This window comes from Vicugna pacos, chromosome X, assembly GCF_048564905.1.
Source record: "Vicugna pacos chromosome X, VicPac4, whole genome shotgun sequence".
Classification (NCBI taxonomy): Eukaryota; Metazoa; Chordata; class Mammalia; order Artiodactyla; family Camelidae; genus Vicugna; species Vicugna pacos.
Window position 1 is genome coordinate 47,677,228 of NC_133023.1, and position 26,780 is coordinate 47,704,007.

The 26,780-nt window shown below is 44.3% G+C and overlaps 1 pseudogene; it reads right to left on the bottom strand.

Annotated features, from left to right (window-relative positions):
• Positions 1-69: 69 nt before the first annotated feature.
• Positions 70-26,569, bottom strand: LOC140691965 (trafficking protein particle complex subunit 9-like; annotated as a pseudogene).
• Positions 26,570-26,780: the final 211 nt, after the last annotated feature.

Below are 26,780 nucleotides of genomic sequence, written 5' to 3' on the forward strand. Positions count from 1 at the left end.
AGAAAAAAACTCCTACAACTCAACAATAGAAAGGCAACTCAATTAAAAAGTGAATAATGGATCTGAAAAGGTATTTTTCAAGGAAAATATACAAATGGCCAATAAGCACAATCAAACGATGTTCAATATCTTTAGCTTTAAGGGAAATAAAGTCAAAACCACTAGGAGAAACCGCTTCACACTCACTACAATAGGTTATAATTAAAAAAGTGTAACAAGCAGTAATGAAGACACAGACTAATTGGAGCTCGCAGCCCTTGCTGGTGAGGACGTAACACAGCGTGGCCACTTTGGAAAACAGCCTGGCAGGGCCTCAGAGAGTGAAATGTTTGGTTTCTGGATGACCCAGCAATTCTGCTCTCTGGGCACACACATAAGAGAACTGAAAAGAAATGTCCACATAAAAACTCCTACAGGAATATTCACGGCGCCATTATTCATTACAGCCAAAAAGCAGAAACAAAAAAAATGCCTATCACCTGATGAATGGGTAAACAGTGGGTCCCAGCCATACAGTGGAATATAATTCAGCAATGGCAAAGCATAGAGTACTGACCCAGGCCGCAACGTGGACAAAAATTGAAAACGTTACTCAGTGTGAAAGAAGTCAGTCACAATAGACGGTTCCATTTACTTGAAATGACTGGGTTTACATGAAATGTCCAACACAGGCAAATCCACAGAGAGAGAAGAGTGGCTCCTTGGGGCTGGGGGAGGATGGGGAAAATGGGAAAGACTGCTTATGCGTACGGGGCTTCCTGTTGGGGGGATGAAAATGTTCTAAGATTCACTGGGATGCACAATTCTCGGCATAGGGTAAAAACCGCTGTATATGTTAATGGGTGAATTGTATTAAAACTGTTAAGAACAAAAGCCACCTCGGGCCAGTACCTTCCCATAGTAAATGCAAATTGCGAGCTTTTATTACAGGAAGAAAAACTGCCCTCAGCATGAAAGCAGGAGATCAGCAAATGTGAGTTAACCGAAATTGGATAAGAGCATTTCACTTGAAACAGTTGCTGAGTGTACATGAAATATTCACAAATAGGAAAATCAGTTTGACATCACGAAGAAGCATTCTGCTTCAAATGATGATCAAGGATTCGGCAAGCCCAGCTGCTAGAAATGACCAGAGAAGAAACCTGGTTCTTCAAACAAGCACCAGAGCCAACAAGGAAATGGTGGTGAGGAAAGCAGGTGGCCGAAAATCTGGAACAGTTTGCTACAAGTAATTACTCCACTGAAAATTCAAAAGTAAAATGAAAATGATGCAATGCTGTGTTGACCTCGCATGAATGGGCTTCCTCCGGTGCTCCACAGTTCTGTTATCCCGAATGAGAGACTCAGGAGTATCAGCATGGCTCCTGGGAGCCCCAAGTGACTGCCCACCAGCACGCTGACCACCATCACATCTGCCAGGGTTGAATTGTAGAGAAGAGACCAACTTCTGAAAGGCACAGGAAATGTTGACAAGGGAAGAAAAGGCTGTGGTCAGTCCTGGGATAGACGCCCTGTGAGCAGAGGCCAGAAGGCTGCAGGTGAACCACAAGGAAGCAGATCTCAATTATGTTCTCTCTCTCCCTCCGGTAGGAGAGATAAAACTGCATCCTTCTCACCTGGAACTCTGAGTTCTGGCTGGCAGAAATCTTACCGACACGGAATGATTATTCAACACAGTGGAAAAAGTCCAGAAATCGATAGGGAGTAGGGAGCCTACTCCACGAGCCTCTCAAATTCTCCCATATTTATTGTGTTTAATCAAAGGAAATAGTCATTAACTGTTGTGTGATAGTAAGCAGGAACTTGGGCAAAGTCTGTATGAGACAGAGATTGTAGAATCCACCAGGAGTGCATAGTCTTAGTGTATCTTTAGGGAAGTCATGGGGTGAGAGGAACAAAATACATTCTTTAGATATGTGAATTACAAAGCAGACAACCAGACCAGCCAGGTCCTTGTTGTGGGGGTAACAGACTATCCAACAGCACACAAGCCCAGCTTTTATAGCTGAGGTCCTGGGTCCTTGCTTTGCAATGAGCAGAGTGCTATCTAAAACCTCAACTATGCAAGCAAAGCATTGTCTCTGCTCTTTAAGGCAAGGAGACAGGACTGAGGATGCACAGGCCCCTGCTTGCAAAGCAGTTACTAAGCATATTTTTTCTTCTTAAAGTTGACAGGCGGCTGGGGTCTGTTACAATTTGTTAACCCAATCAAGGGCTCCCAAATGGAACCATTATGGAGAACACCCTGGGATGACAAATCCTGGTTTTGGGTCATTTCCTGCCAGCTTCAGCCACTCTAGCAGGGTCTAGGCACATCCCTGAATAACGATCCCACAGAACCACCCACATTCTTAACTCCTGGTGCTTGAAACTTAATTTTAGCTCTACACAATTTAAGTAGAAAAGTTTCAGAAATAAAAGATATTATATAATTTTTATAGCTCATCATAGGACTGATTTTTCTTATTGCTCTAAGCTGCTGCTACTTGGTAAAGCACCTAACTCTGCAGGTGAATTCAATACTTTCCATTGTGCATAACTAGCCAGTTTGGTCTCGCTAACTTCTATTGGTCAAATACCGATACACTTAATTGAATTCATTTTTCATCAATTTCAACCGGGAGGAGAGGGAGTGTCACTCTTTTCCTCAGCCCACCCTCAATTCTTTTATCATCAGCAACTCAGGCCTCCTGAAAACAAGACAAAGCATTTGTTTCCCTTCTTCTACACTTTCCACAAACCCAACAGAAAACATCAGCCTGAAGATAGAATTCAACACAAATGTTAAAACAAAAATCTATAAACCTGAAGTATTTCCATCTCCGAATCATGATACACAATGACATGAGAATAAGTGTGTCAGGCACAAAGCATGCGTGAGCCTAACCACCTGATACATATTCTTCAAAGGAAGGAAGATTTTCGTATGTTTTATTATCACTCTTTGTCATTGTTTCTGATTAAGCCAAAAAATAGTTTATGAAATAATTTAGCACTGCAATAACAGATTTTTGTTGTATCAATTACAGAAGACATTCAGAGGGGATGGGAAAACCCACCTCTGTAAAAAATGCAAAATATCTTCCCCTGTTAAGAACACGTATACAAAATGCAACAGAGAATTCAAATTCTTGTGGAGAGGAGCAAAAGCCACAGAACCAAAGCAAAGTAATACTATGAGTGAATTCAAAATTCACTGGACAAACATGCTCAATGCATTCAATGAATTTTAAAGCACACTGCAAAACATTCACTTAATGATCTGCAGGCTAGAGGAACAATTTCACTCTTTAACAGACAGCAGAAACCAATAGGGTGCCCCACCAAACTACGACCAAAGAACAATCAGGTTTTTAAAAGTTCTGACAAATCAACATGTTCTAAAGATCAAAATCCAAAAATTTTAAACATTCATAATGTTTCACCATAATGTTCACCACAATGAAACAAGCACTTAAAAAAACAAAAAACCCAAAAAACTAAGCACATAGATCATGTACCTGGATCAATGAGCACTTCATGTACCACTGGAAGAAAGAACAGGCTATAGCCTTTTACTTGAAAAATAAAACTACTTTCAAAGATAAATGCTAACACACATTTCATCATTCATGTTGTCTTGAAAAACCTGAGGCCCTTGTATCTGATTAGAAAAGCAATTCTGAGTAATAGTATGTTACATTTCAGTGCCAGTTTGCTTTAGAAGAAAAGAGAAAAGAAAAGCTACTGTTTCTCTTATCCTGCATAAAGAGTGAAGTGCCTCCTTGCCTCTTTCTCCTCCCGTTTTCTAAGCTCATGCTCCACAACACTTCAGAAACAAGTATGAGAACCACTTATTCCCACCAATATGCCAAATGACAAAAGAAAATCAATTTATTTTTGTAAATATATGCCTATACCTTGAACTGGAGGAGAAAGGTATCAAAGTCTATATGGAAATTATTTCTACCTTCCTGAAATCACACACACAAACGTTCACACAGACACAGACACATACCCCCTGGATTACTGGGCACTTCAAAAGCTTAAGACTTACAACTTCTAGAAGATAACTTTGTAGTTAGTTTAAAATACAAAACTGTCAGCTTTTGAAAGCCTTGATCATCTGCTAAACCATCCAAATATCAAAGAGACCCAATTAGCCTTTTCTGTAGAATGTAATTTCCCATGATGGCAAAACAGACCCTAAGAAGTTCTGGATCCAAGTCTTGTGTTTATCACTAGCTACGATCGTTTTTAAGCACATTAACAGATTCAGAAATGTATGTCCCAACAACATTTATTCTTATTGAAATAGGATACGTGTTCAATTGCCTATACAGAGACTAGGTCCCATGATGGTGTTTAAGAGCTCTTTTGTGTATTGCAATGTGTATTTTTAAGTGCAGACAAGGAGAGTGGCTATTACTCAGTTGTAGAGCACCTGTTTAGCATGCACAATGTCCTGGCTTCAGTCCCCAGTACTTCCAAAAAATAAATAAAAATAAGGGCATATTTAAAAATAAGAATAAAGTTATTAAAAATACAGACTAAAAACCACTGCAATGTAAAAGCCACAATTACAATAAAAAAAAAAGTGTTTCTATCAAATATTGACTATATGCCAATCACAGAGACAACCAGAAATCACACCTGATAACCATCACGTGTGATTCTCAGCAACCCTACTAAGTAGACATGGATGAGAAACCCGGCCCTGCGGATGAGGAGACGGGGCTCGGAGTAGCCGGGGACGCTGACCGTCCTGCTCCCCGGGACACCGCGTCAGCCCAGGGCAAGCGCTGACGGAGCTGCACAGAGGGGACTCCCAGCTGCATGGAACCTTGGGGCACTGGGGAGTCCCAGAAAACACTAAAAATTGTTCAGTGAAAAACCAGCTCAAATATATTACACTGTGCCACATCCTTTAAACAGGGAACATGACTGAGACCGTTTTGATGCCTCCGTGTCCTTTCTGTCATCATCAGTTACTTGCCCGCTCAGCGCAACCAGTGATAAACTGGACCCCATATGAACTGCACTCAGATGGAAGAGCTTTTAAAGTTGTTTTATGAAGTTTGTAGGACTCTGTCTATGCCTCACAGGTGGTCATCCATCATTTCTCACCGGTGTGGATGTACCACCTGAAATCACTCCTTTCTGCTTTTTAAAGTCCCTTCATCTACTCCAGACTTTTCAACAGCAAAGAAGAAGCTCAACCACACACAGTGGACAGCTTCTCACCAAATGGACTTGAACAGCCCATCAGACTTCCTGGAAGCCCTTTTCTTCTATTAAACCCACTATCAGGTACTTCATCATTTTCTGATTAGTGGACTTGGCCTCTGACTGGCCTACTCAGAGAGCTCCCAGCCTCACATCCGGGTGTGGGATAGGACCCTGCTGTTGGGGGAAATCAGTGCGGAAGGCGGACATACTCCAGTCAGGACTGCATGGGTAGAAGTGCCACAACGTGCTCAAAAATTATGCAGTCAGCACCCCTGGGCTCCCATGGACTGGTTTCACATTAACCAAACTCATGAGACACTGATGCAAGAAAACCAGAAACTTAACTTATTAATGTAACAGAAGATGTGAAACTATGAACCAGGCTGCAATATCAGAGCTCAACCATGAGTACATTTTCTCCTCAACGGCCTAATCACGGGCAGGCAGTCACATGGCAAGCATGGACAGAAGCAGAGCAGGAAGGGTTTCTAGATTAACTCAATGGACTAAATTTCTGTTATACGAAAAGTTCTACTGCCTGGAAAACAATTAACGCTTATCACGGTGCACTCTTCGTGGACAGTGGCCGATACTCGACTGTGAGCACCTGTGTAACTCTCCTTTCTCTGTCTTTCTGGGCTAAATGATGCACAGAGGTACAGAGATCAAGGCATGCAGGTACATCTAAACAACCAAAGCTCATCTCTGTGAGCCTCAAAACCAGACAGCCAGGGTTAAAATACAAGCCCTGCCACTTACTAGTTTTCTGACTTTGGCCAAATTACTTACCCTCTGTGTGCCTCAATTTCCACACTGTAAAACTGGGATAACAATCAAACCTTCCTTACTCGCTTGTTGAGAAGATTGAAGGATTCATTTCTGTAAAACTCTCAGAAAAGAATGCAGCACATTTTTGGTGCTCAACAAACGTCAACTTAATATTAAAGTGATTTACAAGTCTCCCTTCTAATCATCTTCTGTGTTTCCTGGCTAGACTAAGTCCCAAAGGAAATCCTTATTTCTCCTTTTATAAACTCTTGGGGAGCAGCCTTCTGTTCCATCCCACCACCAGTTTAAACTGAATTAGGGGATGCCTCCTCCCCACTCCTCTGGGCCATGGAGAGTGCTTCTCCCTTCACAACCCTGACCCCTGGCCCACAGCTAGCCCTCGTCACACTAACAGAGTGAGTTGTGATTCCGGGGAGACAAGCAAGGCATATGAAACCCTTACTTTCCCTCCAGTGTTGGCCACCATTGGGAAGCAACCGGGATGCTCAGCTCCATAGCAGGACAGCCCTGTGCATGATGGGGCACATCCTCTCAAGGGAAGGCTCGCTGTGGCCCAGAGATACCTGCGACAGGTTGAGTCTCTACTTCTGGGACACAGAATCATGACACGCATTTTCCCAGAGCCCTGAAGTTCATGGAGAACGTGGCTTCATCAGTAACAAAGAACACATTTATCGTCTGCCTAGTCTTTTGTGTCATCTCTCAGTTGGCTGCTGGAGACAACATGTGTATAAGTATTGGATCCCCTTAAGCCCCAACATATATAAAGTAACAAAAAATTCTGTGGCTTAACGTTGGTTCAGGGCGACTGTGTAACAGTTCTAACTCTGCTAAATGCTAAATTATGGGTATAGGAACTATGGAACCTCCTCAAATATCTTTCATCATAAAACCAGCTTTTCTTATTTTCCTGTTTCTTAGTAATTGCCAAAGACCATAAATGATGGCTTCACAGAAAACAGCAGCTAAAGTTTAAGAGCCCTCTTGACATACACACTGTGGGAAACACTTTACATAATTTCTAATTCTCACAATTCTACAAAGCAGATACCAGCGTCCCCATCTCACAGACGAGGGAAAAACTCAGAACGAACTGACTCAGGCTCACGTGGCTCAGTGGCAGCACGTGCACGCAAACCCAATTCAAAACACTACACCCCTTCGTATATGTACCAAATCACCTCCCACCAATTAACAGACAGTGGCGGGGTCAATACTCAGGGAACTCAATACACTTTTCACCTTTAAGGTGTACCAGAGGCCGCTTCTAGCTCTTTTTTAAAATCCTGGCTCACTGGTTTCTAACACTGGAAGCAAAGTCAGATTTTGCCACTGTTTGCACAACAAGTCTGAAATGTTCACAGCGAGATGACAGAATAAAACTAAGATATAAGCAGAGTAATCTTTCCACGTAGAGAGACACAATGGAAATTGTGCTATTCTGAAGCGTTAAGCAAAGATATCAAAATAAAATCACGTTGTTTAAGCCTTCTTTGACAAACAGGAAAATTAAGACTGTAAGAAGGTGCATCTGTGCCACCTATGGCTAAAAAGACCTTCCAGGTTGCCGGGAAAGATGCAACACAAAAATTGCCTGTAGGATCAGAAACGAGAATCAGGTAACTAAAAGCTTACGTACCACATACTACACTTTGATTCGGGGGAAGGGATGGGTATACAGTATTTAATCTGATATTGCTAATAGTCCTGAATATAAACAGAAGACATAGGCTCATGGAAACTCATCTTAAAAGAGGGAAGAATACAGTCCAGCCACTTCATTTTACAGGAGGGGAGACTGAGACCTGGGATCTGTCCTCCTGGCAATCCGCAGCAAATCTCTCCTAGGCCTCATGTCTTGCACTGTAGCAAAAACCAACAGATCTGTACTACGCCTACATTCATAAAAGTCACGTCTGTATTTTTCCAACAGCAGGTTATCTAAGTATCTTGCAAAATACTTCTCAAAGAGCCAGGATATCATACAAGTTTGTTGAAATACAAAAACATTCATTTACAAAATAAAACAGCATGAGCTTTATTCTCTCTATTAAAAAAGTGACACGTCAAATCAATGTTTTGATATTTTAAACCTGTTAAGAGTGCAGGAAAAAAATCAAAATTTTCTTTAATCACAAAATAGAGAAGCTTACTCCCTGAAAATGATCAATGTGGACTTTCCTAAACTTAATGGATCTGTTCAGAGTCAGACGAATTTAAATGTCTGAGTGGATGGTTACACGGCAACATGAATTCTGAGTTGCAACAATACATATGCTGAGTAAATAACCTTCAAGGTCATCTGCTTAAGGCAATGTAACTAGTCCCTGTCTCACTGGAATGTTACAGATTTCATTAAAACTTCATACTGCACTAAAAAAAGAATCCTTGTTTCTTTAAACCATTTTCATATATATCATATATATACATATTGAATATGCATCAGAAATAAGCCACCCTCTTTAGTACTCAGAGTTGATCCTTCTAAACTATCTGTCATTGTGACAGCATATTTTTATTAAGCACCTCTTGGGTGCTTTGTATACAAGGCGTCTAACTCTCACAGTCAGACAAGGTAAACGATAGTACTCAAATTTCACAAATGACGAAATGTGCTTAAGCCATGAAAACAACTAACATATTCATCATCAGGAAAGAAAAGAGCAAGGATTTTACGTACAATAGTCTCTGACAATCTTTTCTTCCATACTAAGACTACATAAAACCAATTCAGTCTTTGTAAGTATTTCTGACAATAAGGGCCACTAGAGAAAAACAAGTAACATCATTAGCAATGGTTGGATTTTCAAAGCCCACTTCTCTTTTGCACTATAATTACTTTTAATGTTTTGCTGTTAGTGCTTACAGAGCACTAAATTTAAAAAAAAATACTAAATTTTTAAGTAACTACCTGAAAATAAAACATTTGTGAAAATGTACAATTTTAACTTATGCCACTCTGTCTCACTTTCTCACTGGTGTCTCTCCTTTCAAGGCCTCATCAGGCTGAGATCACAAAAATCGGTCATTTATGGGCTCAGAGGAGTTCGGGAAACAACTCAACGGGAGGATGATTAGAGGAGCAATTAAGAATGCATCCTGTGCAGCCAGGGTTCCAGCACCGAGCTACCCACCGCCAGCTGCGTGTGATTTGGGACAAGCTGGCCCATCTCTCAATCCCTCAGCTGCAAAAAAGGAGACACTGATACCTACCCTCCAACACCTGCTATGAAGTAAAACTTGAGGAAGGTATTTTAGCCTTAGGTAGGTGACCACTTACAGTGCGTTTGGTCATTATGATGATGAGGATGGCTGTTAACAAATTAAGCTAGACCAAAAAGGAGAAATCACCATAAAGGAGAATCATTTTAAGTCAATGAGCATTTCCTTTTGGATGGATTGCAGAATATTCTATTGATTTTTTTATTAAACCAAGTTTTGTCCATTAATTATAGATTTACAGGTTCATGGACAAGTCTCCAGAAAAAGAATTAGAGGCCTCTAACCTCTGAATATTAAGAAAGTAAAGTTTAAAAAAAATCAGGGGGGAGATTATACCTCATTTGGGAGAATATGTGCTTAGCATGCATGAGGCCCTCAGTTCAGTCCCCGATAACACCATTTTAAAACTTTTTTTTTAAGAAATGGAGAATTACAGCAAAAAATGGAGGAATACAGAATTTTGTTAGAGACTCAACTCAGATTTAAGATGGGGAAAAAACATCTATTTCTGAGTGTGAAGGAAAAGCCCAGCTGGGCTAAAAAGCTAAGTCACAAATCTAAGTGTGATAAGTGTCATTTTACTGATATAAGTTCTGCTGGGCTAACTTGTAAATCTAAAGTTTAGTGTCAGTTTACTGGGCTAACAAGCTAACTCGTAAATCCAAGCTCAACTAGCGTCAGTAACGTGATCTGTTCCAAATTGATAAGCTCCAGTGTACTAATTCCTTGCTTTATGTTGTTTCAACCTTATTGGCTAATAGCCCCATACTTGTAATTAACCCTATAAAACCTCATGTGCACGTCTTGGAGGTGCTCAGAGCTTCAGAGCAGAAGCCCCTCTGAGCCCACCGGCGTAATAAATCTGAGTACTCCAACCCTCCGAGTGGTGCTTGTTTCTTGGCTGGCCTGTCATTTCCGTAACAAGAGGAAATCTTGAGAACTATGTAAACTGGATCTGAGATGTCTAGTCTTTTAACATTATTCGCGAATTCATATTACCAAGTCTTAAAACTACCTGATAACCCACAGTGGTGATAGTGATCGTAACAGCTGCCAACGCGGATCGAGCTCCGGCTAGGGCTGCTGTTCTGACATCTCTGCCCCTGAGGCCTCACCAGGCTGAGAGCACTAAATCCGGTCATTCATGAGCATCTCGTGTAAGTCCTACATTTGTGCTTCTCACTCCCCCCTCACCAGCCCCTCTGAGGGAAGCACTGTTATCATCTCCCCCACCCGCAGATAAGGCCACTGAGGCACTGAGACTAAACCAGTTCCAAGTCACATCGACATTAAAGGACGTCTGTATTTCTGCTGTTTTGCTTTTGACAAAGGAATCTGAGATATCAATTCAAGGGAGGCTGTTGAATAATCAAGTCTGTCTGGTCTTCACCTCAAAGAGCAGATACTATAAATTCCTGATGTAGGATGAGGCTGCCGCCACAAACTGACTCAGCTTGGAATTAATATCCAAGATGATGCAGTGGATACACGTAAATATTCACGAGTGTCAACTCCGCTCACGGGTCTGGGCCCTTCACTGTATGAACGGGGGTGAAATCCCCACCCGTGTCAGGGAGGAAAGCACGCATCTTCCATGTCTCACTCAGGCTTCACGGGCTGTTTCCCCCCACAGACTGTGCTCAACGATTAAAAAGCTCTCAAGATTTTTACACCGTGCAAAACTGAAAGACATTTCTGCAGATGGAGCAATTTCTCAGGCTTAAACCTATTTTGCCTACACTTAGCAAGGGGGAAAAAAGAAACATGACTCTGCAAAGTCTCTGATCCTCACCACTCACAGGAGTAGAAATGCCACAGCACAAGATGACACTTCACATTGCAGGGTGAGAAAAAGATAAAGCCGCCCCAACAACAGGCACTCCCAGAGACAGCACTCAGCAGTCTTCTGCACACTCACGGTTGTGCAGCCCTCACCACCATCTATTTCCAGAACACTCCATCATCCCAAAAGAACCCCCTGTCCACTAGTAGTCACTCCCCATCCCCCCTCCACCAAGACCCTTGCAACCAACACCTGCTCTCTACCTCTGCATGTGCCTATTCTGGGCATTTCAGATCACTGAAATCAACAATATGTGGCCGTTTCTGTCTGGTTCCTTTCACTTAAAATGCTGTTATCAAGGCTCGTCCATTTTGAAGTGGCATCAGCATCTCTCTCTGTTTTTTTTTTTTTTTGAAAACGTTAAAGTTTATTAGAAGGTGGTAAGTACTATCAAAAAGAGTAGAGTGGAGCATAAGGGATTGGGTTTCAAAGGGAAAAGGGCGGGTTGAGCAGTCAGGGTGGACTTCCCAGAACAGGTGGCCTTTTTCATCTTCCCCTTTATTTTTTTTTTCTTTTTTATTCACTCTTACGTCTGAATAATGTTCCACTACATGGAGATACTACATTCTGTTCATCCATTCAGCAGCTATGTATGGACGAAGTCCAGAAGAATGAATGTAAGAGGTGAGTAGCAGGGATGGCATTTAAGCAAAGGGCAAGATTTTCTTTAAAAAAAAAAAAAGCCAACAAACAGAGGCACAAGGAAATTCAGTGAGTTTCTGAGCAAAGTGAATGCTTGCTTCGGCAGGACTACCGTGCAGGGCTGGGGCGGATATTGGAAGGAATCACGGTGAGGGAGTAACCTGAGAAGACGCCCCACTGCAAGCAGCTCAGCCAGTTCTCCTCCCTCATCCTGTATTTTTAGAGCCATGTTTCTGTGTTTCTCTTACTTCAAGTAATAGCACTTTAACTACACATCTGATCATCTACATCAGACCACCTTACCTCCAAGCCACAGAAAATCATTCACTGACCGGAGCAGCTCCAGGACATAACAGTGATGGATCAGGGAGTCCTGCAGCATTCCATCCTGCAGGCACAAACCCCACATGTGCCCCGTTGATGTCCAGAAAATAAAATGCATGGAAATTTCTCACTGCTGGTACACGACATCTGCCCCTAAATTGCCCCAAAATCTTGCTGGCAAAGCACTACTCAACCCTCTCACAACAAAACAAACAAACAAGCAAACAAACAAACAAAACAGCTAAGAAGGCAAATATAGGCCCTTCCATTGAAAACCAGCAACCATCAATGTTAGTATCTCAGCTGGAATGCTCCTGACTTCAAAAACCACTGCGCAGTTACTTTTTAAACGTGAAAGGCACATATGAATTCCACGTAGATGATATTACAGAAGGATTTTTCTTTTCAAAATTTCCAGTTGCAACATTAGCACAAGAAAGTTTATGTTTCAGCTTTCAAAAAATCAATTATCTTCCACTTTCTTAATGTTGATCCTATTATTATTTTTTAAAGGGAGCTATGCTGCATATTATAAACCAACTCTTTGGCTTCTGTAATCAAGACCTTTATGACCTCACTATTTCAGAGCAAACTAATGATGCTTTGAGAGGTGGGGCCTGGGGCGCTCACTAACAGCTCTTTAAATACTGATAAGGATGTGCTATTAAGTAATGCAAACGCTGTAACTCCACATTAACTCAGAAACCAAAGAAACTACACCAAAGCCTTACTTTATCATTTTTATATATTCCTATTCTTTTGAATATTAATGTTCTTAAAAGATATGTTTTTTTTGAGGAAGACAACAGCTGTATTAATTTTCTTCTCACCAAGAACGCAATTTTTATCAAGAATAAAACCCCTATGGAAATCCGAAAGACGGGACGTTTCTAGCTAAGTGAACATGCAGAACAAACCTAAATCCTATCAGATCTCACTCCAACGAGCTCAACAAATTCCTGGGCTACCCTGAAACTTAGCTCTTCTATTCCAAATGTTGGCTGAGCTAAGATAATCACACAAGGCAGGGAAGGAGAGAAGAGGAAAGTCCACCTAGCGGCCTCCATCTTTTTACTTCCAGCCAAAAGGCGCCGCTAGGGCGGCCCCGCTAACAAGCCCTCCCCATAAGGAAATCCGGCATCCACACTGCCCCTGCAGTTCCCAAGCAGCCCCGACGCCCCTCTCCCACGGGTCACCTCCCAGCCTGTGAATGGTCTTCTAATGACCCCCCCAGTTGGTGGCACCCTCCCCCTCTTCCCTGCTACACACACACACGCACACACACACACAGAGCCAGGGCAGCCTGCCCAAAGCACAAATTTGATTACATCATCCCCACTTCAAACCCTTCAGAGGCTCCCTGGTGGAGTTCTAGCCGCACCCCCGACACTTCTCGCCCAGCTTCACCTCAGTACCCAGGTCCCCAGTGACCTCAGGGGCCCCCTGACCTGCTCCTACTTCCCACTTGCCTCCAGGCTCATTTTGAATGTTTCTCAAGGAAGCCTTCCCTCCCTCCAACCTCCGCACTTTGTTCCTCTCTTCCAAGAACATTCTAGGTTAAGTCAACTTCTGACACTGCTAAGCTCCCAAGAAGCAAATACATTTTGCTTACTAATGTGGGTCCACCCTCTCTCCCCTAGACACTCAGAAGTGCTAGTGTTATGAATAAATGAATGACGGGGTGGGTCTCAAAGGGAGAGACATACCTGCTGTCGCCCATCCCGACCCTACTTTCTGTAGAATATCAGAAGCAAAACCAGAAGTACCTTTCCTGAGGGTCACTTCCTGCTGACACCCTTCAATGCCTCCTGTGACAGGTCTAGTAAAACCCAAACTCTTCCAAAGCCCTCCACCCTAGGCCATCTCCAGTGTCCTCCCCAGCAAGGCACCCTCCACCCTGGACCACACAAGACACTCTCCCCGAGTCCCCACCCCACAAGCCTCCAGGCCTCTGCCCAGGCTGCACCTGCCACGTGAGCCATCCTCTTGATGCCTTCTCCTGACTGACACTTACTATGTCCTCACAACTGAATGTACAGCCCATTTCTTCCAGGAAGTCCTCTCTGATAATGTCCTTTAGGTCTTGGCTGGGCTCCCTCTACAGCAGCACTGCATGGTGACCAACTGTGTGTTTGCCCGCTCCTTTGAGACCACGACCTCTTGGGGGCCATGTGGGAAGGAGTGAGATTACAAGAGGGGTGGGAAAAGCAAAAAGCATAAATCACAGCCCAAGTCCCAAGTTCAAGGATCCTTTCTCAGAAAAAAAGAATAAAATATTTCACAAGAGTGCAATTTGGCTACTATTTTTGTGGCTTGTGGACAGCAAGAGCTTGGTGTTCTAGTCCAAAACCCAGGTTAAATGCAAAGAAATGTATATATTCATATCCAAATGAAACCAGAGCTGCTCAACAACAGTTTGCAGTTAGAATTGAAAGGATCTTTGATAAAGGCAATCTCTCTCTCTCTCTTCTTTCTTTTCTGGCATCATATAATTTTAGAAGTATTTGCGTGACTAAGAGATGGCTACAGCCCGTGATTCTGCACTGGAGTGTTTGCGGCTGAGGAAGCCCAGATTACATTCACTGTGTAAATGCAATCACACCAACACACCGACAGGCGCCCTGGTGGTGGAGCTGATGTTCCAAAGCAGGCAACCTTATGTTGTAAGAGAACTCTAAATAGAAAGTAAGAAATGCAATGTTCTGTACTCAATTTCATTCGCTACATGGGCCATGAACTGATAGTACATCTTGTCTAATGAAATCCAAAAATAAATTGTCAACGTCGATTTTCTTCATCTGACCGTTTTATGCTAACTTTGGATAAGAAACCCTCACTTCATATGGAAAGCTCAGGCCTAACCTGCAGCACAGTTATATCCCGTGGAAGAAAGTCTATCAAGGGAGAACTGGAGAGTTTCCCTTCAGAAGCTGCTAAGTCTGGTTTTGCACCTGTACGTCATTTGCAACCACGTCATCGTCAAAGGAGTAAGACCTTACCTCTATGGGCCGAAAAGCACTGCGGTGCTTCCAAACCATCAAAGAACACTGAGCTTTGTGAAAGAGTCCTGAGGCACATGAATCGCACTTTTTCTGAAAGGCTCCAAAACTGACCCCCTTCACCATTCCAGGTACAACAGGGAGGTACCAGAATTAGTAGAGAAAACATGCCCTTGAAGTCTGACAAGGCCCTGCTTGAATCCTGCTACAGCATTTACTAGCCGCTAAACGGACCAATTCCTTAACCCCTCTGAGAAGGCTTCCCAATCTGCAAAAGGGGGCTGCCACCGACCACCTGGGAGGCATGGATGTGAATGCAACACGCAAGTAGGGCGGCCGATTGGTACCTGACACGGGGCCCTGCTCGTTTCCCTCCACTGCCCTTCTCCCCCTTTAAACTTGCTCTGTTCCCCCTGGTAAGGGTCAAACCAATGGAACAGACTGCCTGATTCTTCTGTGTATCCCCGGATACATGCCTTACCCTTAGGAGGCCAGAAAAAGAACTGTCTCCTCCCCAGTCACTATCAATGTTCTTAAGAGTCTGAGATTTTTTAACTCTAGTTTGCAGGGAGACTATTCCAGAACTGTCCAAGCACCATTCTCCAGGTTGGCTCCTCACCCAGCGCCCATCCCTTTTCACCTCAGATCCTCTGTCTGATTGCCTTCTGTTCATGGGAAAGCAAGTCCGGTAGGTTGGGGACTCCCTAGGCCTCCCTCCCTCCCTCACAGGTGAGTGTGACTACCTTCTCCCCACTCCCCACTCCAACTCCAGCTTCTGAAGAGTCTCCCCTCCAGGACCCTGCACCCTCTGCATCGTCCCAAAACGCGCACACGTGGCCACAACCTTCCCTTCAGATTTCTTCCTGGGTGGCCCTCCCCACCCCCTAGCCCCTTAAGGATAAATGGCATTGCTCTGAAAATCGCAAATGCCACTGACTGACACACCAAAGCTGAATGGTCTGGGCTTTCCTCCAACCGAGGCACAGCCTTGTCCCCCCTCAGCCTTAGTCTGCACATCTCAAGATGAGCTCAGCCCCCTATACGGCTGTGAACACCAGCTGAGAATGACGACTCCCAATGTGTATCTCTAGTCCGGCTCCTTCACCTGAGCCCCAGGTTCATAGACCCGAGTGCCTCTTTGAAGTCCTAACTTGGATGACAAATGGCATCTTAAATATCCCTCATGTCCACCATTTACTCTGGAATTCGATTCCTGGCAGGTACCTCCCAGGCTCCCTATTTTAGTAACAGCTCCAGAACCCACCTAGGTGTTTGAAGTCACATTAAATTTCCCTTGTTCCCTCCCCCTAGCCCTGCCCTGGAACCTGTCTTGTCATTTCCGTTGCTAAGCCCATCTCAAGACTGGTTCTGCAGGGACCACGGAAAGAACCCCACAAGCTCACAGCATGGTGCAGTGAGTCACAATCCTCCAAAGGGTGCTCCCTGGAGGGGGAGGCATCTCCTGGCTCGGGGCACCTCAGAAGGCACTGAATTCTCACAAAGGAGGCCCAGGAGAAGGGACTCAAAGTTCTCCCGTGGTCTGAACTTTGAAGGGCCCGAGGTCTGGGGGAGCTCCTAATTAGCAGACACACTTGCCAGTGAGCAGATGTGGATGGAGGAACCCAGGCAAGGCTGTTCTCACTCCGACCCCTGGGCCCTCGGGAGCCACGGGAAAAGCCTGTGTCCAGCATCAGAGCACAGCCCAGCCATCAGAGATCCCAGCCTGCATTTGCCAACCCGGACAGCCTAGACTCCTTCTACTTGCGACACTTACTTCTGTTCTGTTCCCCCCAAGAATGTGATGGACTCTTTAAGAAAGTCTGGCCTGTCTCAAGCGAGACCAAGTCAGTGAAGGATGAAGTGCCGACATTTGGACCACAACATGAAAGGAGAAACAAGGCCTCATGGTCAGCATGATGGTGGTGGCCAAACCCTTCCCCCGGGTGAGATGAAACAGGCTGGGGGTGAGAATCCAAGGTCCTAGGTCGGCCAAAGCTTATTCCTACATGGCTGACTGGGGTGTTGGACACTCACTACCGCAAACTAACGACACGGCCATCAATGGTGGACGTCAGCTGCAACAGACAACGAGTCAGCTACTTACTGCCAACATGTGTTAAAAGTAAAGTCCGGTGCAGGGAGGCCTGCATGGCTGCTGAGTGAAATCACAGACCAGGCTCTGCATGCCCACTGGCTGAAGCCAAGAGGAAGCCATGGTCCCCTTTAGCGGTCCCTGTGTCCACCAGATCCAGGTGAGCCAGCTACTTAGGAGAAGGCCATGTTGTCCTGATACTAAGAAAAAACAACCTCGTAAATGGAACAAAAGAGTGGTATGGATTTTAGTCCCGCTTCTGCCCCTTTATGAAGGTAAAATAAAGTAAATGGCATGGGGAAGTTGAATGCAAAAAAAAAAAAATAACAGAACGGTGACTGCTTCCTCCAACAGCATCCCCTGCAGCTGCTCACCTCCGAGCCTGCCACTTCCTCACCAGTGACCGCCGGCCAGGCAGCGCCGTCACGCACGTCACAGATCGACAGCCAGGAACCGCATGCCGAGCACGTTTGTGGAAAAGCAGGAATCGAGCAAGATGCTGCAGACTTTGAATTTACAAGTTTAAATACTCCATGAAAATAACACCTCAGCAGCCGCCTAAATCAATTCGTATCTCACTTCTTCAAAACAATCAAACAAATTTAATAAGGGCACATTTGTCACCAAATATAAGGAGGACCAAACAGGTTCCTCAAATCAAGGATTTTAACAGGTATCAAACACCAGTGGGTGATGTGCTAACAAAGCAAATATTGCAAAAATTAGAAAATAAAAACATGACTAGGATAATACATGGATCAAGGCAGCTGTTAAGTTTTTGCCTTTTAAAGCGATGGAGACAGCATGGAGGGCGATCTAGCTATTTCCAATGCAGGGTGTGCACAGCCCACCTTTTCAGATGCAACAACATGCTCACAGGGCAGTACAAGAGAAAAAGGAAAAAAGAAAAAGGAAGAGGAACAAGCGAAAATTAGAAACACACAAGAACAAAAATGGCTTTGACAGCCTATACAAGAATTTACGTCAGTGTGTGAGGCCAGGGATGCGAAGACGGTGAGACCCACACTCACCTCCTGCTCCAGGGAAGGCAGGGGCCTGAGTGGAGCAGCGCTGCCTGGGGACCCCACCGTGGTCAGCGCCCCTAACCAAAACTCCACCTACATGCATCTAGGCAGCTTTTGAGCTACAAAATGTGGTCGCATTTCAGGCTGGACAGTTTTACTCACTCCCACCAAGAGTAGCAGGAGAGAAATGGGCTCTGCTCCTGCACCAAAGCATTGTTTCATAAATTAATGACTGTGGAATAGTAAAAGCAACACTGGAGTAAACGTGACTGGAAGAGAACGTGCTTGACCCAAGCTCACTGGCCGCGTTATCTCACTGATGTTCAGATGCTGTCTGAGCACTTATTGTACCAAAACAGACAGACCCAACAGGAAGGATGTTTAATGCGCTGCTATATTTTGATGCCGAGAGCCATGCCTGGTACACGAGGTTCTGGATAAACAATGGTGACAGTGTCAGCCACTATGGGGTAAGCACACAACCAGTTACTCCTCCAAATCCCACGGGCAGAATTCAAAAGGCAAAAACAAGCTGGCATTCTCTGGTGGGTCTGCAGACTCAGAGCCAAGCAGTTGCTGAGGAAAATGTCACCAGTGCCTCATACGACAAAAGAGGAGGCACTGGACAGGGGGCTGGGGCAGGGCCCCAGGCTTCCACTGCTCACCCACCAGTCTGTCCAGGAGGAGAATTTGGTCCCTGCTTACGTTGCACCGGTACACCTACCTTGACTAAAGCCTGGGGGCTCAGCAGGAGGTCACAGGTGAGTTGAATGGAGCCAGCCTCGGTGTAGCAAGATGCTGGCAGCTCTGCACTCAGCAGTGCCCAATCTCCTAAACCTGCCACCTCATCTCCAAGTACAGATCATGGCCACGACATGCGTCACCCCTTCCTTAAGCCATAGAGGCATGTCCGGGGAGGAACTGAAAATTCATCCAGAGCCCGCCAGGCACCACACGCAGGTGGGACTCGGGTCCCCTGAGGCTCTCACTCAAAGGGCTGGTCTGGAATTTCTTTTTATCAATTCTCTGGCTTCTTCTCCTCCAACTGACCACCAAACAGAAAGTAGGACCTGATCTTAGGTAAGTTCAAGAATCAGCACTGGCTCCACAGCAGTCACGGCAGCACGTGCCAGGTCCTCCGACCGTCACCTGTGGGACCGCCATCAGCGCTCTCTGGACTCAAGGTCCGAGGCCATAGGCCGGGGGACACAGATTCCCTCACTCTCCTCAGCAAAGGGGGACCACCTCTCGGCAAAGGCATCTCACCCTCTTCTGCCCTAGGGAAAGCACGATAGATACACGGGGAAACAGCAGAAGGTGGGGGTGTAGGCAGCCCAGAAGAGCTCGTCTGCACTTCCGTGGCAAAGTGGGGCTGTTGAATTAATCACAGGGAGAAAGTGAGGAGGAATCTTTCCCTGTTCTGTCCCATACTCCGTGACACAACTTTCCCTGCAAAAGGAGTTCATTTGGAAGTGCCTGGCAGTGTTTCTGATGTCCTAACATGGCATGGTGGCTGTCGGGCAAGAAGAGAGGGCCTGAGCCATGCAGCTGCTGGACCTGAGAGTAAGGAGACACCTGCATCACCCCCAGCTCAACCAGAGCCTCGTTCTGCGTCTCGGGATTCAGCATCTCATCTGTAAGCAAAGGGATGAGACTGTCCCAGGAAAGGCTGCCCAACTGAAATGAAATGAGAGCCATGTAAAGAAAGTTTCCCAGTTGCCACATTTAAAACGGTACACGAACAAACAAAAAACAAATACTAGAAACTGATTTTAAGAACAGATCTTACTTATTCTACTGTATGTAAAATACTATCATTTTGACATGTAATCAATATAGAAAGTAACAAGATAGCTTACATTCTTTTTCCTAGACAAGTCTCAGCATCTGATGTGCATTTGACCTACAGCACATGTCAGCTCAGACCAGCCTCCTCCCCAGCGCTCCTAGCATCAGTGGCTGTGGCTAATCTATTGGACAGCAACTCCAAGGGTCCCACCAGGGTTCCTGGCTGGAAAGCAGGAGGAAGTGTCCACACTAGCCCTAAAAGGATCTCTCTGAAACAAAGGCGGATTCACTTTTAAATGTCTGTAAACCGGCGGGTTGCACCTCCCTCCACCCTTGGCTACAAGACAGCCCTCTTCCTTGCTGATCCCTTTCTGATTGTAGGGAATCAACCCGGCACAAAGCCAGGGCGGACGGGCCGCCATGTAAACTTACCTTCAGTCTGTGTCCAGTCCCATGAAGTCCTCCTTCTCAAACAGGATGCAGAGGAAGGGGATCTTGTCCCCAGAATTTTCGGGGGCCCCATCCAGCCACTTAGACTTGAGCAAGATGAAGAGTGACTCAGTGAAGTCTTCAATCCTCTTCACCACCCTGCAGTCCTCGTAGATTGACGGCCACGTCGGTGCGTGTCTGCTCGGCTGCCTCCCCATGCAGCACAAAGACAAACAGCTGAGAGACAATAAGCGTGGTGCCATACAGCTCCTCTCTGCACGTGGAGCTTACTGAAGGCCGTGGCCAAGAGGCATTCGGTAATGGTGACAAGGCCCACGACCTTGCGGTTCGTCTGGAAGTATCTCCACCCATTCTCGGGCACATAGTGGTGCCTGTAGTGGATACAGAGTGCCAACTGGGAGCCGCACTGGCTGATCTGGCTCACCAAGGAGATTCGCTTATAGATGCAAAAGAAATTCTCCTCTGAGGTGATCCCAACGGGTTGGACCACAACGGGGAGAGTCTTGTAGTCCTCAGCACACTGCACGTAGTCAGGGATGCTCATGTTGCAGGCCCTGCCGAGAGGAGAGAGGAGATCGAGGTACATACTGTGCTGTGGGCTGCAGGCCCATCTGGGTTGAGGTGATCTGGTGTGTACCAGCCATAAGGCAAGGGAAGCCCAAGCAAAGCAGGGGGTACAGTTTGTCCTCAGAGTCTGCACATGGCTACCGTAGCTCGGATCACATTACCCAGCTTTTGCTCTAGGCTTCCGGCCCCTGCAGAGAAGGGTCATTTCTTGTTTTCTGCTCCAAGCACCTAGCCAGACCCTGATGCAAAGTCAGTGCTCAAAACTGCTGAATAAAGAAATGAACAAAGGAACTGCTTTCCCCAATCCTCTTCAGCAGAATATAAACAAAAGAACCACAGTGGGAGCAAAACATCTGGATTTCAACTCCAACTTATTTGGACTCCTAAGCTGCAGAATAATGGATAAGAAAACTTGCCTTGGGAAGGAGGGTACAGTTCAGTGTTAGAGCACGTGCTTAGCATGTACGAGGTCCTGGGTTCAATCCCCAGTACCTCATTTTAAAAAATGAAACAAATAAATAAACCTAATTACACTCCTCAAAAAATATTTTTTAATTCAAAATTCAAAAAACACCTTGCAATTGACACAACACTGTAAACTTGCCTACACATCAATTAAAAAAAAATTCCTTCTTACACCATATACAAAAATCAACTCAAAATGGATCAAAGACTTAAACATAAGACAAGATACAATAAGCCTCCCAGAGGAAAACATAGGCAAAACATTATCTGACATACATTTCAAAAATTTTCTCCTAGAAGAAATAAAAGCAAGAATAAACAAATGGGACCTAATGAAACTTACAAGCTTCTGCAGAGCAAAGGAAACCAGAAATAAAACAAGAAGAAAACCTACGGAATGGGAGAAAATTTTTGCAAGTGAAACCGACAAAGGCTTGATCTACAAAATATATAAGCAGCTCATACGACTCAATAAGGAAAAAATAAACAACCCAATCCAAAAATGGGCAGAAGATCTAAACAAGCAACTCTCCAAGGAAGACATACAAATGATCAAAAAGCACATGAAAAAATGTTCAATATCACTAATTATCAGAGAAATGCAAATCAAAACTACAATGAGGTATCACCTCACACCAGTCAGAATGGCCGTCATTCAAAAATCCAAAAATGACAAATGCTGGAGAGGCCGTGGAGAAAGGGGAACACTCCTACACTGCTGGTGGGAATGCAGTTTGGTGCAGCCACTATGGAAAACAGTGTGGAGATTCCTCAAAAGACCAGGAATAGACTTACCATATGACCCAGGAATCCCACTCCTGGGCTTGTACCCAGAAGGAAATCTACTTCAGGATGACACCTGCACCCCAATGTTCATAGCAGCACTATTTACAATAGCCAAAACATGGAAACAACCTAAATGTCCATCAACAGGTGACTGGATAAAGAAGATGTGGTATATTTATACAATGGAATACTACTCAGCCATAAAAACCGACAACATAAAGCCATTTGCAGCAACATGGATGCTCCTAGAGAATGTCATTCTAAGTGAAGTAAGCCAGAAAGAGAAAGAAAAATACCATATGAGATCGCTCATATGTGGAATCTAAAAAACAAAAACAAACAAAAACAAAGCATAAATACAGGACAGAAATAGACTCATGGACAGAGAATACAGACTTGTGGTTACCGAGGGGGGGTAGAGGGTGGGAAGGGATAGACTGGGATTTAAAATTGTCGAATAGATAAACAAGATTACACTGTATAGCACAGGGAAATATACACAAAATGTTATGATAAATCACAGAGAAAAAAATGTGACAATGAGTGTGTATATGTCCATGAATGACTGAAAAATTGTGCTGAACACTGGAATTTGACACAACACTGTAAAATGATAAAAAAAAGACAATATCATTCTATTCCCTATATACATACACAAGTATTCTTCAAATGTCACAGATCTGAACACTTGATTGAAAAATAAAATTGCTTTTAAAATGTTAAAAATAAATTTCTTTCCTGTCTAATCAAATAAAAAAATGAAATAAAAAGTTTCAATATAAAAAAAAAATTCCTTGCCTTACAAGAATATATCTAGATTATGGAAGTTTGCAAATGTAAAATGCCTAGGGTACCACCTGCATAGAAATGGGAGACTGTATAAATTTACTATCCCTCCTTTATGAGCTATATTACCTTTGGGGGGGTTATAACTTCTCAGAGCTAATTTTCTCAGATTAAAAAAGAAAATATTACCTGATTCTCAGTACTGCTGAAGAATCTGATAACCCTATAAAAGCATCTGACACACTGAGGTTACTCAATAAAAGTTTGTTGAATGAATGAATAAACAAGCAAAGTGAATGCTGCTCCCTGCCACACTCCATCATAATGATACTGCCTGGAAATCCCAAGCCCACGTTCCACCCGACTCTACATTAACCATGTGGGTGACCTGGGCAGGCCTGTGTGCTTCTCTAAGCCCCAGATTAATCATGAATAGAAATGAGGGCAATAACACAATCCTCAAAGGGTTAGTGAGTCTGTAATGAATTGTAACCCAAACTTGCAAGATGGAACCATTAAGAAAAATTGGGCAAAGTGCCCATAGGCCCTCTCCATATTAGCTCTTACAACTACATGGGAATCTACATTACATCACAAAATTAAAAGTCTAATTTTTTAAAGAGGCTTTTGAGGTTAAATGAGCTCACTGTCTCAAATAAGGAACACACAGCACAAATAGGACAATGCCCAGCCCATGAGATACACTCAGTTAAATTTCCCACTGAACCCACTGGTCCCTCCAACTTCAGAGCATGAGGATGGGTCCTCGTGGCCAGAGGCCACTGCAACTGAAACTAACAAAGCTAATGGTCCCCACTTCCAAGAGCCCCTGTCACCACCCTAGGTCTAATTTTGTATTTGTAACTTTGTTCTTTTTATTAAATATAATCCCCCAATTGCATAGCCTTCAGGTCACCAAAACATGACCATAGAGATCATGATGGCAGCCCTTCTTGGTGAAAAAATTTAATGAAAAGCCATTTCCACAAGAACTCTGTGTAAATCTACTAGGGAACTTCATCCTGGACTGAGGGGAAGAGGACTGGGGAGGAGGGGGCAATCTGGGGCACACAGACCCATGGGCCACCTGTCCCACGATGGGCTTTAGACTCAACCCTCACTTTCCAGAAACTTCAAAATACACACAGAGCGGTATGGTCAATTTTTTTTTTTAAAGAAATCCCTGACTCCCTAGCAGGTCTTGCTTCTACCGAGACACAAATGGCTTATGTGTATAATATTTCACAAAAGCCTTAAAATATTATCACCTCAACATGACACATTAAGAAACTGAGGGAGAGAGGTTTATCACATTGTACAAGATTAGAGAGAGGTCATGTCAGTCACCGTATTTAAACCCAAACCCCTGCTCCAGTGCTCACACTAGAAAGTGTGACATACTGACCCTTTCCTGCCCTCTCCTTGCAATAAATCACTGAAGAGTCTTTTCTGTGCCCCCTGGAATCACAATCACATCAATTTTCCACAAAGAGCTATGTCACTCCTTGGAGGACGTATCAAAATCTAAAGTGTTGGGATGGGAGGAGATATTTGCATTTTCTGTTTCTCAAAGGAAACATGGCTTAAAAAGAAAATGAAAAGCGCTTATCTAGTCTAAGCCCTCATTGTGCAGAGAAGGAAACGGAAGCTCAGAAGAGATGAGGAAAGGGCCTTATTAACAGATACTGCCTCAGCGCAGCACCAAACCATCCCTGGGCACTTCTTGGGGAGGATCTGGGAGGCCCAGGAGAATGAGTGTTAGAAAAAGGAAAGAGAAAAAGCATACAAGTCCCTGTCTCTACACCACCATACCATGGAGTTCCACCAAATTACCCAGTATGGGTGCAGCCAATATTAAGGTGGGCTAAACAGATTATAGAAACCTGGAAGTCTCAAACATAGTGGAAATTCCAACATTTACTATGCTTTTTTCCCAGTTCAAGCATCAAATCAGTGGCCGCTCCATACCAGGGACGACACTAGGCCTGGGGTTCTCCCAAAAACAGATCTCTACTATCACGTGTGCAAACCACATAAAGGCCCACCAGAAGGAAAGCGCCCACAGAGAAGATGGAATTACTGAAACTGAAAGCAGCCAACCAGCATATATTACTAGGAAAAACGGTGCTGCTAGAAATGGACTCATAGACATAGAAAGCAAACTGTGTTTAGCAGGCAGGAAAGGGGGGATTAACAGATACACATTAATAAATATAAAATAAATGGCAAGGACCTACTATATAGCACAGGGAACTGTATTCAATTTCTTGTAATGAGTTGTACTAAAAACAATCTAAAACGTATGTATATACATATGAATATGTTTATAACTGAATCTCTGTTGTACACCTGAAACTAACATTGTAAATTGACTACACTTCAATAAAAAATAATTTAAAAAAAAGTAAAAATAAAAGCAACGCCATTAAGAAAAAATAAAAGAAAACTGTAATCCCCTTAGCTGTAGGTGGTGGAGAATTCTGGTTGCAAGTACCAAGTCCACTGGATCACTCCAGCACTGACTGAACTCTTTTTCACCATCAGAGTTACTTGGCTTCACAGAGGTTACTTTTCTCCCCTGTGAAAGGCAACAATTGCAACTAACGATGTATAGAATCTCATCATTCACAAGCCCCAAAATTAGTGATGACTTCCCATGGGCCAGGCTCTGGACAGATGAAAATAAAGGGTCCCAGATTTATTCATGGGTAGAAGAAGTTTAAGCCATAAAGACAATATTTTTTCCTGTTTTGATAGACAGATTCAATGCAATTCTGATTAGAATACCTACCAGATTTTTCATGGAATGTAACAAGTTAATTTATGATCAGGAACAGCCAAGAAACTTCTTTAGAACCACCACTGGGGAAGGGTGGATAGGTCATTGATTTCCACTGTTCTTTCTGAAGTGATGAAAACATTCTGAAATAATAATGGTTGCACCACTGCGAATATGCTAAAAGCTGCTGAATTGTACCATTTAAATGGATGGACTTCATGGTGTGTGAACAATATCACAATAAAGCTGTTATATGAAAAAAAATTTCTTGACAATTATTTTCTCCTGTATACAACTAGTCTGCCCCACAGCTTAAGAAAAACAAAAAACCAAAACAAACCAAACTGTGCCAGGAGCTCTTTAGGACTGCAATGTCCCTGGGTCTCCAACGCCTCTGGTGGTGCTGTTCCTGTTAACACACACTAGCTGGGCTGGACTAGTTAGGGACTGTAACTGTATTCCTAAAATCGTCGGTCACACGTTTCACCCTAGGAGAGGGAAGGAAGGAGGATGGCGCAGCCTCATGCCTTCAGTTCATTTTTAACTGAACAAAACATTACTTTCAACACTGTAATCCTCCTCACTAAAAACACGTGACATCAACAAGCACCGCCATCATACCACCTGAAAGTGTTCAAGGTACTTACCTGGGGCAGAAACACTGAGGGAGGAGACGGAAGCTCGCTCAGCACTGGCGATCCCTTTTCCCGACTCCACCAGGAGAAGCTGGGCTTTACAGCTGGAGACTCTCAGCCCGGGGAGCAGCGCCCACGCCGCTGAGCTTGTACTCAGGGAGCGGGAAAGGGAGAGGAGGGCAGCCCCAGCCTCAGCCGCCCGCCCCCATCCGGGTCCGCAGAAACAGCCCGCCCCGGACACAGCCCGCCCAGGGGCGGGGACGGGTAGGCGGCCAAGGAGAGGAAGCCAGGGAGGAGAGGACTCGCGGGCGGGAGAGGGGAAGGGGACGCCAGCCGCGGACTGAGGGGAGCCCGGCTGGGACGAGAGGCGGCAGGTGCAC